Source organism: Myxine glutinosa, chromosome 6 (assembly GCF_964187855.1).
Source record: "Myxine glutinosa chromosome 6, kmMyxGlut1.1, whole genome shotgun sequence".
NCBI lineage: Eukaryota > Metazoa > Chordata > Myxini > Myxiniformes > Myxinidae > Myxine > Myxine glutinosa.
In genome coordinates, this window is record NC_136266.1 from 111946459 (window position 1) to 111964764 (window position 18306).

General features: G+C 46.7%; 1 protein-coding gene across 1 annotated transcript in view; it reads right to left on the reverse strand.

The window, feature by feature from the left end:
* Positions 1-18306, reverse strand: part of UQCC1 (ubiquinol-cytochrome c reductase complex assembly factor 1) — a 57808-nt gene that overhangs the window by 18043 nt on the left and 21459 nt on the right. The gene's annotated exons all lie outside the window — the stretch shown is intronic.

The following is an 18306-nucleotide window of genomic DNA, read 5'->3' on the forward strand; positions in this document are numbered from 1 at the left end:
ATACAGTGGCGTTCATACGCACGGTGTTGCAGGATGTGCAGTGCCGCTGCAGTGATTTGATGAGCTCTTCTTGTGCGGGTGACGTGGGCAGCTCGTAGGAAGGAGTCGGCCGTCCCTGGCGTTGCAATCTCAGCTTGCAAAATCTGCAAATCTTGCAAAAATCAAATCTCTGAATCTGAGATGGCCCAATATCCAGATCTTTTCATAATATGATAGTCTACTAGTGTGCCAAATTTGGTGCTTGTATCACAAAATGCACAATTCTTTTGAATATTTGGGCTAAGCCGCCCCACTATTGTCCCTTATGGCAATGCACTCTTATAGACATTAGATAGGCCCACTTAGTGCACCACATTAATTAAATCCCCCCCCTTACAATGACTGCCTAAAGAACTGACCAGAAAGACAAGCAGGCAGCGGCCGCGCAGTGGTACACCATGACAGGCAGACATTGCACAGAAGGGCAGAGAGCCACGCCCAGAAGGACTCTTGATTGACAGGGGGAAGGGCGAGTTGGAGGCAGGTTGCCGATTGGAGGGTAGGAAAGATGAAGGACGTGCCACACAATGATACCAAATACGTGATACCAAAGACGCTCGGCCAATCAGTGCAGAGAGCGCAAACGATCTACCAACAAGCTACACACTGATTGAAGCAGAAGGCCCGGTGACGTGAAAAGGCTCGAAAGGTCACAAGGAAGGGAGGCACTGATTGGCAGAGGGAGAGAACAAAACAACTGGCTCGCCGGCATTTTGCCCTTCTCGCTTAGGCTTCGTTCCTGCCCGGACCTCCCTTCTGCTTTGCCTTTCGTTACCGGTTGGACCTTCTTTTTGCGAACCGCAAATTATCTGTTGGAGCAACATTGGAGCGCCATCGATTCTCCTCCCTGGCGTTCACGAAGCAAGCAAGGCTTGCCACTGGAGCGGGTGAGACGAGGGCGAGCGAGTGGCTCGGTGGCCTATCAGTGGGCGAACGGGGGCGCAGAGGACTTACTTCCCGCCGACCGGAGTTGCGTCGGACGACGCAATCGAGCCAGATGATCCCCGACACTGCCAGACTGAGATAAGACGCGCATTCACAAATACAACGACACGTTTATTTTATAATTCATTCCGTTGTTTTGTATCCGAAGTCTGTGTGGGGACGTCCCAACTTAGAATTTAGTTTTATCATCGCGTTTTCCTGTCCCGATATTTATTTCAAATAAACCCTTGTATTATTTTCCCTTTCTATTCAAAACCCCATTTTGGTTTGATTTATTGATTTCAGGTTGAAGACGCCTGCGGCCGTGAAGGTAAGTCGGCATAGTTCATTCCGTCTCACGTATCAACCGCCATTAAATTGGAAACGCCTCATTAAGCTCGATATTCCATCCGTGGTGACGCTCGGTGTTAATCGAGCAACTACACGACAAATGGTAGAGAGGAGTGGGATTTGAACCCTATATGACAAGTGGTGTCAGAGAGTAGGGATCTGGGCCCGACAGACAATTTTTTTTGTCCGCGGCTGCGATCGACACAGTCGGGCATACATTGCGCTCGGCATTCGGATGAAAAATTTTCATAGTCGGAGGCGATAAAAATTATAATAGTCGGTTGGAGCGTGCGAAACGCGACATCACGGTTCGAAAATTTAAAGTTTTTTTTATTTATTCCGAGGTAAAATACGCGAGCCGGAGACACGCTTCAGCCAACGGCAAAAATGGCGGACGCCGAGTTGGACGAGCGTGAAGGAAATGCCTTGATTGGAAGTGAATCAGATGTAGCTGGGGAGGAGCATAGTGATGGAGCTATCCCCGCCATAGAGACGGCCCCGATAGATCTCCAGACCATAGTAAATTTATTAAAGGCTCAGAGTAATAAAATGGACACAATGAGTAATGATGGGAGAAATGAAAAATGAACTAAAAGGAGAAATGTGGGGAATGAATGAATGAATGAATGAACGATCGTCTTAAGGCCATTTTCCCTGCTAGAGCGGGGGTTAGCCTTGCAGGCCCCATGACAATCATGGTTCCCTGTCTGAGGCAATGTTTTTATGGCCGGATGCCCTTCCTGACACCAGCCCTTAGTCGCCTCTTACGATGCGCAGGAATACGGTGTACCTATTCTAAATCGGGGTACACACTGGGGGGATTGAATTAAAAAAAAAGGATTCCCAAAGGAATGAATGGAGGGGAGAAAGGAAGAGATTTAATGACATGGGATGCCAGTATTGAACGCAGGAGAGCCCAGATTAAAGAAACGGAAACCCCATGTGAACAAACGAATGAAATAAAGAAAGAACAAAAGAATGATTCACATGGGGGCTCAGGAGCTGGGAATTGCAACGGGAATGGCAACAAAATTGGAATCAGTGAGAAGGAAATGGGGAAGGTAGAAATTTAAATGGGGGAAATTTGATTGCGGCATGTGTGGAGGTAAATAGGGAGTGCCAAGAGGTAAATGTTTGATACATGAGGGCCTGGAAGTTTATCGGGGGCGGGTAGATGTCAACACCCCAACCAGGGGATGGATTGGAAACCTTGCTGCACAGGTGCAGTGGTGCACAGCAAGAGGGGGTAACATTATTGGGGGTCCGTGTAGCGGAACCGGACCGGGTGTGTAATGATGGAGGCCTGTGGGGGCCAGAACTGATTGGGAATGCGAGTGATGATGATGATGTACAGGATTTGATCCAGCGGCTGGAGACCTGGGACAATAGCATTGAGGTAGAGTTTGACCAGGCCCAAAGGAGTTTGGGGGATGAGGTGAGTCGGTCTGAGGGGGTGATCGAGGGGACCCTTACCCTCACCATGCATTCCAATTTGGTAACAGAGGCTCCGAAACTGGATAACCAGCAGGGGGAGTGTGTTGGCTCAGAGCTGGATTTGGATATGCGAGAGTTGGGAGATGGAGCCTCAGACGATTTGGTCCCCGTAGGGAATTTGTACCAGCTGCAGGGAGGGGCAGAACAACCTGTGGTCGGGGTTGTTACCTGTAGCTGTGGTTGTTGGACACCTGGGGCCAAAAATTTTTAAAGGAAAAATAAAGTTTAATTGAAATGGGAATTGGATTTGGAGCAGCCTTGGGGGGGAGTTGGTCCCCGGGTTGCGGAATGTGAACCAGGAGAGATCATTGGGGATGGCCTCGGGGAAAAGTTGCCCCTTTCAAAATTTGGGTATGCCAGCGAGCTGAGGGGCGGTGCTGGTGGGATTTGGACGTGGGGTCCAGCCATGGGTGTCGTGGTATTGCCTGGGCCCCACGGGGGGTCTGGTGGAGTGTGGCGTCCCTTGTCCATCGGGGCGCCGCCCGAGCGGGTGGCTCGGGCTGGCAGGGCCACTGGACCCTGGTGAGGGTTACGACCTCCAGGGGGTCCGAGGTGGTTTCACAGGCCTAGGATGGCGTATTATGAGGACCACTAGGGGGAGGTGTTGTGGGTCGTGCTTTGGTGGCGGCATCGCAGACGGCCAACTTGGGCCTGATGTGGTGACCACCGGGCATGCAGCCTGACACCCTCTCCCTGAGACTCTGGTACAGCCAGCATGTGGTGACCTGCCATGCTGTGCTGGTCTGTGGACGCGGGATGAACCGCATGGACAGGGATGGACATAGCCTGCCAGACAACCATTGGAGCATCTGTAGAATGTGATGGTGTGAGAGTGACCTTCACAGACGTTCTGTTATGATTTGTGGACTCTTGGCTTGGGAAGAGAGCCATGGGATTGTTGAATGGGAATTTGTAACGTGCCGAGCATATGGACAATGCTCGGCTGGCATGTGTATGGAAAAGCATCTTTCTTTGGTGAGATTAGTAAAATGCGAAAAATCTTTGGCACGGGCAATCTCGGGGTTATATGCAAATTTAAGGTTGGATTTTGTGAAGAGAAATGGTGGACACTGCACAGTGGCACCATTATTGATCCAGGTGTGTTAGACCAAAGTGTTGAAGGCTGGGAAAAAAAAATTGATAGGTTAGCAGGACACAGCCTTCAACTGGTTGTGGGGGCGATTGCGCCAATATTTGGGACGCGGGGTTATGGGGATGTAGTTGTGGTTTGCGGGTCAACGTGGTGCTATGGGTGTCCGAGGTGTGTGGACCATGTCTTCTGGAGGAGTCTCCTGGTGGAGCATGGCTGTCAACTGGACCTTGGTGAGGTCAAGTGTGGGTGGACACTGGGGGCTGCAGTTGTGTGGACTGGGGGATGAGGGCGGCGTAGGTGACGTGAGGGGAATGCCACGCACTGCGACCGTCTCCCCCAGGGCCGAGGTTGTGTGAGTGAGTGTTGTTGGCAGCAGGTGCTCACCACATTGGCCAGCTGGGGCTAGTGCAGCTGTGTTCTTCGCAGGTGGGGCCAAAGGATGGATGGTGGGTCGCACCCTTCTGGACGCACATGGGCCATGTTGACGTTTTGGCTGCTCAGCTTGTCGCGATGACCCTTGCACGGTAGAGGTGCGGAGCTGTCGTAGGCACATGTAGTTGTTTAGAACAGTTCACCGTTGGAGGCGGATCCACATACCTGCCAGGACAGTCGGGAGAAAAGTGCAATTTGGAGAAATGCGATTGGTCCAATGTGAAATTTTGGGATTTTGTGGGGTGGATGGCACTTTGGACCTGACCAACCGGCAATTACTTGCACAACAAGGTAGAGGTAAGGCCTTGATGTTTACTGTCCCAGGCTTCAGGACTTGCTTGTTAAAATTGGGGACATGTAATTTGGAGTTGGGGGTGGGTGAGAGTGACGACATGGCCAGTGAAGGGGGATGGAACATGTGCCACACAGTGTCTTGTGGGTGGGCGTTTGTTTTTGTGTTGTGGTTATTTGTTTTTATGTTTTATGTGGTCGTGAGTTTGAAAATTGAAATATGAGTGACTGATTATTGAAATGTGCTTTTGGAAATATGTGATTTGAATGTGAACTGAGATTTCACACAATGGCAGGCCATGGCAACTCTTTTGTACCATCTATGGAAATGTGTTGGAAAATTGAATGGCAGCGGGGGAGGAAATGTGTTTTGGGGATTTTGTGGATGGGGAAGGTGTGTGTGTGTCCGCAGGTACAGATCAAGGGCTGAGGAGCGATGACTGCGGCCCCGCTCTGCGGCAATTTCCCCTGGCAGCCAGTGGTATCTGGAAATTGGAGCTGTTGGTGTAGGGTCTGTTGGGTGCCTTGGGGTAAGAGAGACTCCCGGCAACCCGTGTAGCTGCGCTGAAGCAGGAGGCCACGGACCCTGGTGTGTGGAGACCCCCACCGGCGGGGTAATGGCGGAAAGAGCTGTTTGACTGTCACGGGGCCAAGAGGTAAGGGGGGCGGGGGGGGCAATTAATTTGTAAGTTGAGTGACTTGTGTTTGGACTGTGGGCACCACAGCCTGAAGCACCCCCACCATCTTGATTGTGTGGTATCTCCCCGCTGCCTAGTTGAGAGAAACACACATGTGATATGACATCTATGCCATGGTCCTGCAGGGGGGTGAAATAAGTATGTGTAATGATTTTGTGCCTAATGATTTATGGAATGTGAATGAGTGGTTATGGGTTTGTGTTGAATGAATATGGGCGAAATCCACCCAGCCATGTCACTGACCTGTAACACCAGGACAGGGCCTGCGGAAATTTAGGGGTGCTTTGGGATGGCGCCGCAGTAAGGTTGCGTCTTGTGGCATCCATCCACCAACTTGGAAATTGAACATGTAAAGGGCCGGGACAATGTCGTGGCTGACGCTTTGTCCAGAGTGAATTAATTTTGGGAAAGCTCTGGGGGGTGGGGTGAAAGTTTGTTGTTTTATTTTTGGGGAAACTGATTATTTGTGGTGGTTTCAAGAATTTGCCGACAAAGAAAGTTTTCGCGGTGCTCAAACTTTCTTTCTTGAGGGGGGGGGAAGTGTTACGGATTAGGCCCTCATTATGGTTGTTGTTATCATTGTTGGTTCTAGATATTATGCTTATTGTGACTTAAGGGAAAGGGTTGTTGTGGTTAAAAGATTTAAAAGCGCTCCTGGTAAAATGTGGCCGGAAATCCGGATCGTGACCGGAAGAGGTGGAGCGAAGAGAAAGAGGCGGGAGGAGATCGAAAAGACGTGGTTGTGGAAGCTCCGGACCGAGCGTTCGACGTACAGTGCGAGTGAACTTTGCGTCCTTGAAGGGAAGTTCGGGCGATAAGAAATATCGCCGGAGTGCGTGGAGCCTGTGTCGTCGGGTATTCTCATTGAGGTTCCAGAGGATCCGGGCCTCACAGCCCGGGTTGGAGTGAAAGCCGTCCGCCATCTTCACCATGCGAGCAACCTGCAGTGAACGGGTTTTTGTCGTGTCGCCTGGGCATTATTCCCCGGTGGTTTGCCGGGGACGGCTGTGCCAGAAAGGGGCACGTGAGAATTATACGGAGGCTCGCGGATTGAACCGCAATGTGTACGTCGGAGCGCATCTTTGTGAGGTTCCTTTCCACCGCTGTGTTGCTGGGTGCTGAGCACGTGACCTCGGGGTCGTCTCGCTCGCCTACGCCTCAATTGACAATCGGGCCTTGACTCCCCGATCGCGGGAGCGCACAGAGACATTGGGACTTCGCCTTGGAGGGGTGCAGAGACATTGGGGGAGGTGCCGTGAGTGTGGGGTTAAGGGGCTTGACAAGGATATCATCGTAAGATTTGAAAGTAGGGGTGATTGCCCCCATTGTTGTATGGCTCTTTGTGTGTGATTTATAATATATTATAATTGTTTGTTTATAACCTGGTGTGGTTGCATTATTGATTTGACTGTTTCATTTGCTGGTTCCATTGAGGGTTTCATTATTTGCTGGATTTCAACCAAGGATAACACATCTTTCTGCCGGGGACCCTCTCGGGGTTCGGAGGTCCACCGAGACCAGAGGTAAGGGGGGGACCCCGTAAAAATACCTATGATCATACAAGGATGTTTGTGTATTAAATAGTTCTAGGGACCAAGATAATTCCCCTGTGTGTCAGACCTGGTGATCATTCCTTTGTCCCTTATGGCAAAGCACTCTTAGACACTTATATAGGCCCCGAGTGCACCACATTAATTAAATCCCCCCCCCCCCCTTACAATGACCGACGAAAGAACTGACCGGAAAGACAAGCAGGCAGCGGCCGCGCAGTGGTACACCATGACAGGCAGACATTGCACAGAAGGGCCGAGAGCCACGCTCAGGACTCTTGATTGACAGGGGGGAAGGGAGAGTTGGAGGCAGGTTGCTGATTGGAGGGTAGGGAAGATGAAGGACGTGCCACACGATGACGTGATACCAAAGACGCTCGGCCAATCAGTGCGGAGGGCGCGAACGAACTACTAACAAGTTACGCACTGATTGAAGCAGAAGGCCCGGTGACGTGAAAAGGCGAGAAAGGTTACAAGGAAGGGAGGCACTGATTGGCAGAGGGAGAGAACTGACGTCATATCATGAGCAACAAAACAACTTGCTTGCCGGCATTTTGCCCTTCTCGCTTTGGCTTCGTTCCTACCCAGACCTCCCTTCTGCTTTGCCTTTCGTTCATGGTTGGACCTACTTTTTGCGAACCGCGAATTACCTGTTGGAGCAACATTGGAGCGCTATAGATTCTCCTCCCGAGCGTTCACGAAGCGAGCAAGGCTTGCCACTGGAGCGGGCGAGCGAGTGGCTCGGTGGTCTGGCAGTGTGCGAACAGGGACGCATTGAGGCCTTACTTCCCACTGACCGGAGTTGCGTCGGATGACGCAATCGAGCCAGACGACCCCTGACACTGCCTGACACTGCCTGACTGAGATAAGACGCGCATTCACAAATACAACGACACGTTAATTTTATTATTCATTCCGTTGTTTTGTATCCGAAGTCTGTGAGTGGGGATGTCCCAACTTAGGATTTAGTTTTATCATCGCGTTTCCCTGTCCCGATATTTATTTTGAATAAACCCTTGTATTATTTTCCCTTTCTATTCAAAACCCTGTTTTGGTTTGATTTATTGATTTCAGGTTGAAGACGCCTGCGGCCGTGAAGGTAAGTCGGCATAGTTCATTCCGTTTCGCGTATCAACCGCCATTAAATTGGAAACGCCTCATTAAGCTCGATATTCCATCCGTGGTGACGCTCGGTGTTAATCGAGCAACCACACGACAAATGGTAGTCAGGAGTGGGATTTGAACCCGATACGACAAGTGGTGTCAGAGAGTATGGATCTGGGCCCGACGGACAATTTTTTTTGTCCGCGGCTGCGATCGACACAGTCGGGCGTACATTGCGCTCGGCATTCGGACGAAAAATTTTCAGTCGGAGGTGATAAAAATTATAATAGTCGGTTGGAGCATGTGAAACGCGACATCACGGTTCGAAAATTTTACGTTTTTTATTTGTTCCGAGGTAAAATACGCGAGCCGGAAATGCGCTTCAGCCAACGGCAAAAATGGCGGACGCCGAGTTGGACAAGAGCTCCCAGCCATTGCTCAGACCCCACACCTATTGGCGCAACAACAGACAGCCACCAGATGGAGGTGTGGTTGAGAGTATGCCCAAATCACCCCCCTCTGTGCTCCAGGAAATCCATATGCACCACACATATGGACACCATTATTTTTCTGTTTGGCTTATGTTTCTCTAACGAGCCTGCCCAGGTTAAGTTCATGTTTAAATGACCGAGAAACTGTTCCCATCCTTTTAACCTCCCTATCCGGCCATCTGTCTTTTGATTGCATTTCACATCCCCATGTCCTCTTCCCCATTATTTATTAAACCTCTTTGCTTTTAACACGACAGCTGTGTAGAGTAGGACCCCGACATTCACGGTCCCTTTAGTGGACCCCGCATATTCGCGGTTGATAAAATGCAACCGCCTTCTACATTCGTGGCCCTTGTGCCCCAAATATTTGGGGGCACAAAAAAAAAAAAAATCTTCCACTAGCCACGCATAAACCATTTCCCACCAACTGTGCACATTACAGTTCTAAAAGCATCTTCCACAAGCATAAAGCAGCTGTCCGTGCACATAAATAATCCCCCACCATGTGGTTTGACATTCCATTTGCGGTTTTTCTGACCTGCTTCTACATTAACGGCCATGTGCTTCGTGTATTCGCGGTTTTTCACGTGATTTTGGATTTTCACTTATGAATCACGAACCGCTGGGAACCTATCCCCCCCATTTCCCCCATCGAAACAATTCCCCCACATTTGTGGAAATTTTCCAGGAATGTATCCCCCGCAAATGTTGGGGTCCGACTGTATTAGAGTTGGGATCTTGCCCTCTTGCATAACGAAATCCCCCCACCCCCTCCCTCAGTTAAGCCAACTGCACGCACTGAAACAGCCGTGCAATTAAATTGCTAATAAGACCACCACATTGTGGTGGATTATCCTGGTATGCGCACTTTCTCCTATGCTCGGCATCTCGGGAGATAATCATTCTCCAACTGTTTTGTGTTGCCCGTTAAAAAGACCGAGTCACCGAGTCCGTTGCAGTATTTCCCTCCTATTTGCTGACCTTAAAGGTGTTATATAAATGACTGTTTTATGAAACAAATCTAATCTAATGACTCAAATGTTCTGCACAATGATAATTCAAAATATCATCAGATTCCTAACAGGATGTGTGCAAATCCTCACGAGAGACCCCAAAATATGTCCCTCATGCAAGTGTCAAATTGTATTATATTCTGGCAGACCGATATCACACGTGTAATGATCCAATATTTCATAGATCCAAAACTTTTACTAAACCCTACCAAGCGGCAGCAGTGCCCTCCTTTTTTGAAGTTGAGGGGCATGGCTGCAAGCGCAGGGTCCTCAATGACAGGTATGCTCAGGCGACTGAATAGCAACTCTGATTGTCTCATCGTCTTGGTGTGGCCTGCCGAAAGAGGAAGTACTTGAACTCCTTTTGAGCTCTTTCACGCTCTTTTACGAGCTCTTTTCACGAGCTTTTTCATGAGCCTCGATCTTGTATACAACAACCAAAAAAAATCCTAATTTTGACTTTTATGAATGCAATACAGCCCTCGGGATGCATGTCATTCACTTTGAAGAAACCCTTATTTATTTACTTTTATACACGCTCTAAAGCCTGTAGTGGAGCTGACACACAACTTCGAACCTGCAACCCCAAACGAGGCCTCACAGCTGATCGCGTATTGGACATGCTGCGAGCAGCTTCGAACGATCATAATTGACGAGGTGAGGAATTTCTTCCGATCAACCAAGGATGGGCGGGGGAAGGGCGTGCGTCGGACGTGCTGCAAGCTGCCTCAAACAATTATAATTCCTGAGATGAGGAATTTCTCCCACTGAACCGAGGGAGGGTGGGGGAAGGGCAGTGGAAGGGGGAAAGTCTTGTTAAAAATAGTTACCGACGCACCTGGGAGGGGTGGGGAAGGAAAAGTCTTCGACAAACAAAACATGTGTTGGAAATACAGGAAAATAAAAAATTATGGACGAGGCTCAGGTCTATCATACCGGAGGAGGGAGTAACCAGGAAGAGATATTAAGGAATCAGAGACATCAATGATCAGGATGGTGGAAAAGAGGCCACAATGGATGGCAGCAATGGATCGTGGGGAGGGCTGCATGACAAAGCAAGGGTTTGTAATGCGAAGAGTCACTGGGGACCCAGCAGCGAAGGCAAGTTGAGACAGAGGGAGGAGACACAGAACCGCCATAATGGGGAGGGGGAACAGACCCCCTTACAGTCAAGGACCGAGTGAAGAACACTTACACAGTTGGAGGGAATGGAAACGAGAATGGCAGATAACAGGCAGATGGACAGAGGGGAACAGAGTTGCAGGAGAGGATGAGGATGATGAGGAAGAACAGCTGGCAAACAAAACATTGGAGATGACAGTGCCACCATTCGGGAAAAGACCACAACTATACAAGATAGCAAACAATCGACGGACAAAAATGCTGATTGGAAGAACCAACAAAGCACAAGAGATTGGTACCAAATTCCTCCCCATCTTACTATAATTCACCAAATGTCCGTCCGTCTGTTCGAAGGTACCGCAAAAACGGCACAACCGATCGAAACGATATTTTGTGTGGGTAATCCTGGGATCTCCAGGAGTAAAATAGGCTATTTAGTTTTTCCAATTTCAGCTTTGGTCTCTAGTATTCTCAGGTATGGACTCCCGCATAACATTCACTGTTCTCATTGTGACGATGTTGTTTTCCAGGGTGCTGCACCAATCGCTGCACAGCTGCACCTATCGAACTTGGTGACCTCGGACAAAGACCTTTTATTAAACGGACAAAGACCTTTTCCTTTAAACCTTTTATTAGACCCCTACTGGTGTACACCGGAGGGGACTATAGGTTTGCATTCAGTCCGTCAGTCCGTCAGTCAGTCAGTCAGTCCGTCAGTCAGTCCGTCCGTCCGTCCGTCACGCAAAGAACAGTTTTCCGGACTTTTTTTCTAAACGCTTAATGCTAATGATTTCAAACTTGGCACATCGTTTCCTCATGATAAGTTACAGATCAAGTTCGAACTTCACGACGTTTCGATCATTTTTGACAAAGTTATGGCACTTTGAACTTTGGGAATTCTGATAATTCTGATGATCCTTAACTCAGTGCCATTTTAAGTTTTAATTTCCTTTAAAAAAGATTTTCTTTGCAATAATAGGACCGATTGAGATCAAATTTTCACCATAGGAGGGACTCGGTCTGTAGAATATTTTAATGGTAATTATGACGTCACAGGTCACGTGGTTCGGGCGCCATATTGTTTTTCGTGAAAACATGAAAACCCCTTTTTCTCTGCAACAGCTGAACAGATCGAGGCCAAACTTTGCAGGGAGAATCGCATACCCATGACGAACAAAAAAGTCAGCGAGCATGACGTCATGCATCACATGGTTTCAGAGTTATGACGTTTTTAAGCATGAATATTTAAAACCGAGCCCCTCCCTCATTTTTGATCCAATCGAGGGGAAACTTCACAGATCTGTTCCGCATGTCAGTCCACTAAAATGTCCTTTTGGAATTTGCGATAGCTGACGTGGTTTGGCAGATATCGTTAATTAAACGAAAATATTTTAAAACATTTGTATCTCTTGAATCGCTTTATTGATCGACGTGAAACTTCATACTATAGTAGAAGTCATGAAGAGTAATAAGTGTGCAAAACTTCAAGATGATTGGATGTACGGTTTGGAAGCTAGAAGTTGTTATTGCGTGAAGAAGAAGAGGCGTCAAGTGTGCGGATTTAATTATTTATCACATGTACAGACTGAAAGCATCGTTGGACACGACCTGTCGCGGTCATTTTAACCTCAAATAAAATTCTAATTTAAGATTTGTCAATAGCTGAGGTATATTAACAAACGAATAAAACAGATTTGGTCAAATTCTGACTTTTTTTAACTCGATCGCATTTGACAGAGTTTTGACAAGCTGAGGAAGAAGAAACCTCGCATTGGCTTCTCCAATGTGCCATAAAAAAAATGGATATCTCTTGAATCGCGAGTACCTCAGACCGTGAGTTGGTAATAATTTATATAATTCACAGTGTGCAATACGTGCAGACTGCTCCACGGAGCGACCTTGCGGGCTTATCAACGAGGCGAGGCGTGACACATGTGTCTCAGCATACCTCAGATCAAGTTTGAAAACCAGCCTCAACCGTGCATAAATTTGCATATTCGATCATTTTTTACAAAGTTATGGCACTTTGAACTTTGGTAGAGGACATGTATTGCAGCACAATACTCAGAATGCTTGTTAAATTTAAATTTAAATTAAAAAATTTAAATATTCCTTTAAACCTTTTATTAATTTTTTTAAATTAAAGACCTTTTATTTTATTAGTCCCCTACCGGTGTACACCGCAGGGGACTATAGGTTTGCACGCCGTCCGTCAGTCCGTCAGTCCGTCAGTCAGTCATGCAAAGAACAGTTTTCCGGACTTTTTTTCTAAACCCTTAATGCTAATGATTTCAAACTTGGTACATGGCTTCCTCATGATAAGATAGAGGTCAAGTTCAAACTTCATGATGTTTCGATCATTTTTGACAAAGTTATGGCACTTTGAACTTTGGGAATTCTGATAATTCTGATGATCCTTAACTCGGTGCCATTTTAAGTTTTAATTTCCTTTAAAAAAGATTTTCTCTGAAATAATTGGACCGATTGAGATCAAATTTTCACCATATGAGGGACTCGGTCTGTGGAATATTTTAATGGTAATTATGACGTCACAGGTCACGTGGTTCGGCCGCCATATTGTTTTTCGTGAAGACACGAAAACCCCTTTTTCTCTGCAACGGCTGAACAGATTGAGGCCAAACTTTGCAGGCAGAATCGCATACCCATGACGAACAAAAAAGTCAACGAGCATGACATCATGCGTCACATGGTTTCAGAGTTATGGCGTTTTTAAGCATGAACCTTTAAAACCGAGCTCGTCCCTCATTTTTGATCCGATCAAGGGGAAACTTCACAGATCTGTTCAGCATGTCAATCTACTAAAATGTCCTTTTGGAATTTGCGATAGGGCACGTGGTTTGGCAGATATCGTTAATTAAACGAAAATATTTAATTTAAAAATGGATATCTCTTGTTTATTCTTGAGTTCTCAAGCCACACCACGCGCCCTCAGCCACGTCTCGCGAACGTCAACAGCGCGACACAGCGTGCGCTTTCGGGAGGGGCGGAGCCAGGCCGAGCAACATATATATATATATACACACATCGATCATTGATCGTGAACCGGAAAATATAATAAATTACTGATATTTAGTGACTCGAAAGGTTCTTTATCAACAACTTATTTTCTCGTGCTTCTGCTGACCTGTCTGCAAGGTGTATAAATCGAAGTCCCGAGTGCGAATCACAGGTGAGCCCGTCCTGAGGTAATTAGCGATTGGGAACGATTCAGAACCTGTGGATAAATAACCCTTGGTAATTTCCCCAACAGTTTTCCGGACGACAGACTGCCGGTAGGGGACATGTATTGCAGCGCAATACTCAGAATGCTCGTTTTACTAGCAACGGTACCCGCCCTACGGGTGGGGCTCCAATTGGGAAGCCCAAATGAAAAGGAAAAATATCAGAAATTGAAGGTTTTTATTTTATTTTAAACGATTCATATAAACATCCGTTGAATCATATCACACGCAAATCATCAAAATCTAAACAGTATTGTTACAGACGCGGTTTTGGATGTTAGTTTACCGAGCGGTTTGGTATGACCGCGTCTGCACAGTTTACCCGATTCCACTCGAACGTTGGCCAAATCGCGCTATGCTAAATCAATTAAGGAAAGGACACAACGGCTGGGTTAAATGACACGACACCCGGGGTACAGTTCTCAAGACCTCCGGAGGAGGTTATAATATTTGTATGCAGAACGTTTAGATTACAAGGACAAGAGGTACAGCATAGGAAGGTGGGCACTTAACACGTTCTTATATTAGCCCCGACAGACCACAGATAAACGGGACAAGACTGACTCACACAGGGATTGATGGCAAGGAAGGGCAGGTAGTCGATGGATAGCACAAGGTGCACCTTGGCTCAGGGACAGGATAGCGCGGTCCAAAAGATGCAGGGAGGTATCGTCGCGCTGGAGGTGGCGTCTGGTTCTCTTCAAGCTGGGGGCGCATCTGACGTCACGTCCGGTAAGTGGCTGCGTATATCCAGCGGGGAGTGACACGCCCTCGGCTCGTTAGCTCCGCCCCAGATGGAATCGGCCCGCCGCTTCTTATTGGGTGCGGGGGGGGGGGGGGGGGGTTACCGGGCTCCGCCCTTGACGAGGAGCTGACAGTCAGCCCCTTCGTGGTAACCCCGTCGGAGCACATGGGCAATGGCGGCTAACCAAGCCGGAGTGAGGACGCACACTCCCCGCGCGCTGTTGTTGTAGTTGTTGTTGTTGTTTCATGAGGAAGATGGGAGGAGGTATGGGAAGGTCCTAAACTCACTACTGGTGCCATACAATCACATTCTGGTGCAACGAAGAGTCAGAATTAATGGAAACGAGTCCTTAACTGACATAGACTAAGAATAACTAGCAAGAGGTCCTATAGTTGTCTACGTGAGATGCGGTGAACCTGGGCACGACATTTAATGGGGGAAAAAGGGGAAGGTCGGGTCTACAGAGTGTTGTTTACAGACAATGGGACTAGGGAATGGGGGATTGGGGATAGTTGGGGAGTATTGGGGGAAATAGGGGAATATTTACAAGCGGATATGGATGGAGGCCAAATCCCATATCCGCAACAGTATCTTTAGAATTTCAATAAAAGCCACATCACTGTTCATATCGGTAAATATTATTCCATCGTGTTTCAAATCGTGATCGATACACTATGATTGTGATGATCGTGATCGTGAATCGGGATCGATAATCGTGTTCACAATCGCTATGTCGTATGTACTCCCGATACGTGTACCAAATTCGATATGTGTAACTGTACCAAATCAACAGCTAAAAGGATTTTGAGCCGATAGCTGTTACAGCCTTGGCAAGATCGATGGAGACAGCGATCTGTTAGCATATTCCCCGCCCAAATAGCCATGTGGAATTCTCTCATGTAGAGATTAAACGTTACGGCTGTTACGGCCTTGGCAAGATGGATGGAGACAGCGTTTATTATACTTTTAATGAAGGACACTGTCTCAAGCCCCGGTCCCCATCACGGATGGGGCTCAGCGGTTTACCCGAGCCTGACGGCAAAGGGCAAGGTACACGCTGGCCCGTCCAGTGTAGCGCGCGTGCGGCCCCGGACATCGAAGGGCATTAAACGTTCATTAAACATTAAAAGTTCATTAAAGGATTACGAAACGAAAAACATTACAAAATTACGTTCACACCGTCACGTCAAATACTACCGTGAGCACATACATCGTCACAATGAGACCATCGTCACAATGGACGTTATGCGAACGTGAATGTTATGCGGGAGTCCAAACCTGAGAATGCTGGAGACCAAAGCTGAAATTGGGAAAACTAAATAGCCTATTTTACTCCTGGAGATCCCAGGATTATCCACCCAAAATATATTTGCGATCGGTTCAGCAGTTTTTATGGTCGGTATATGAATCGTTTAAAATAAAAAATTTCTGCCTTCAATTTCTGATATTTTGCCTTTTCATTTCGGCTTCCCAATTGTAGCCCCGCCCGTAGGGCGGGTACCGTTGCAAGTTAAAGGAATTCAACATCATGAGATTTGCAGGCGCACTGCTTATACAAGAAAAAATAACAAGAAAACAACCCGGCAAGAAGAGCAAATCAGCCCATACACACAAATACCAGGTACCACCATGGAAACGGAGGCTGGAAGCACAAAGAGAGCAACTGAGGAAAGAAACAGGACAAATACAGCAATTTATAAGGGGAAATCAAAGCCCAAAGCTTATGGATAGAATCCAAAAACTAAAAAAAAAATTACAAAATTGGAAATAAAGACCTACAAGGTAATGGCTGCTAAAACCAAACTCAAAATAGAGATGATCTCAAGAAAGCTACAAAATACATGACGGTCAATAAAGGGAGAAAACAAAACCGCACGTTTGAAAGTAATCCAAAAAGATTTGACCGTGAACTAAGGAAACAAAAGCAGAATGTGTCAACTCCCTCTTAAAAAGTTAAGCTGGAAAAATTCTGGAAAGGAATTTTTGAAAATTGAAAAGAACACAAGAAAGCAGAACGGATCCCAAATTTGGAAAAGAGGAAGCAACATCTCAAGGAAATGCCCTCATTGATTTATTGATGAAGAGAAAAATTAGAAAACAACTAGCAAAAATGCCAAACTTCAAAAGCCCAGGCCCAGATGGAATTCCAAATTTCTGGCTAATACAACTTGATGCTCTTTACAATCACTACGCGATGACATTTAACAAACTGATCCAAGAGAAAAAGGCAGTGGACAAGAGGCTCGTGGAAGGGAACACCTTTCTCATCCCAAAATCTGAGTAAACCCAACTTCCCCACAAATACCGGCCGATAACATGCCGACCAACCACATACAAACTACTGAATGAATCATCACAGAAATGATGTACCATTATCTAACACAGCAAGGAGGTTTAGAGGCAGAACAAAAGGGATGTAAGAGAGGTTGTTATGGAACAATTGAGCACCTACTACTGAATAAGGCCATACTTGAAAATTGCAAAATGCGAAGAACGAAATTGTCCACCACCTGGATAGACAATAAGAAAGCCTTTGACAGTGTCCCACATTCGTGGATGATAAAATGCATGCAAATATACAAAAATCAATCCCCAAATAATCAAACTGATTGAGAAAGCAATGGAGCTCTGGAATACCACATTGATATTACAACACTCAGAAGGAAATATCAAAATACCAGACATGAAGAGACGGCATGGATTCTTCCAGGGAGACAGTCTTTCCCCCTTCTGTTTTGTCTGGCTCTGGACCCACTAAGTAACCTCATCAATGACCAAGGACATGGATACACCCTAACAACCAATAGACAAACATCCAAAATTATAGGAAAGGTGACACATCTACTATACATGGATGATTTTAAGCTCTTTTCACCAAATGACAAAAAATTGACAGAACAACAAGCTAGTAAAATGGGTTTCCGAGGACATTCAAATGGAATTTGGACTAGACAAGTGCACCAAGTGCACATTTGTACAAGGTAAAACAACAAAAACAGACAACGTAAAAAATTACTTGAAACAACAATACAAGCTTTGTCGGCAGAAGCATGCAACCGAAATCAAACAAGTTGTGTGAGACTTGCAAGTAGGACACCACAGAGATAACAGAAGGACAGACAACAGCAGTGATGGGATGGTGAACAATGGGAGGCCAGCAGGAGTTGAGGCAACCCAAAAGGTGAAAAGAGAGATTCAACAAATACTGGGAAGAGCAAATTGGAATAAGACCAGGGATTGGAGCATTTGGTGTGACCATGCTGAGGCTTTCATATACATGAGGATGACGACGACGACGATGATGATCACCAAAACGCCATTCGTTGAAACAAAAACAAACGAGAACTCCATGGATAAACAATTGCTTTTAAATACTATTAAGAAACAATCATCAAAATTCTGGATCATTCCAAGTTTAGAGAAAATGCCAGCACAGTGTGTGCATATAACAAATTAATGTTGATACGTATCTGTTCCAACTAATTCCCATTACAGAACCACGTAGTACAGGATTTACACTACCTTGGCATTGGTTGGCCCAAGTTAAAGTTAGCTCAATGAAAGGGGAATATAAGTGAACGACAAAGAATGGATTACAGTACTGGCTTGGTGAGTTTGATAGAATGAATGAATGAATGAATGATCGCTTTAAGGCCAATTTTCCCGCTAGAGCAGGGGTTAGCCTTGCGGGCCCCATGACAATCATAGTTCCCTTTT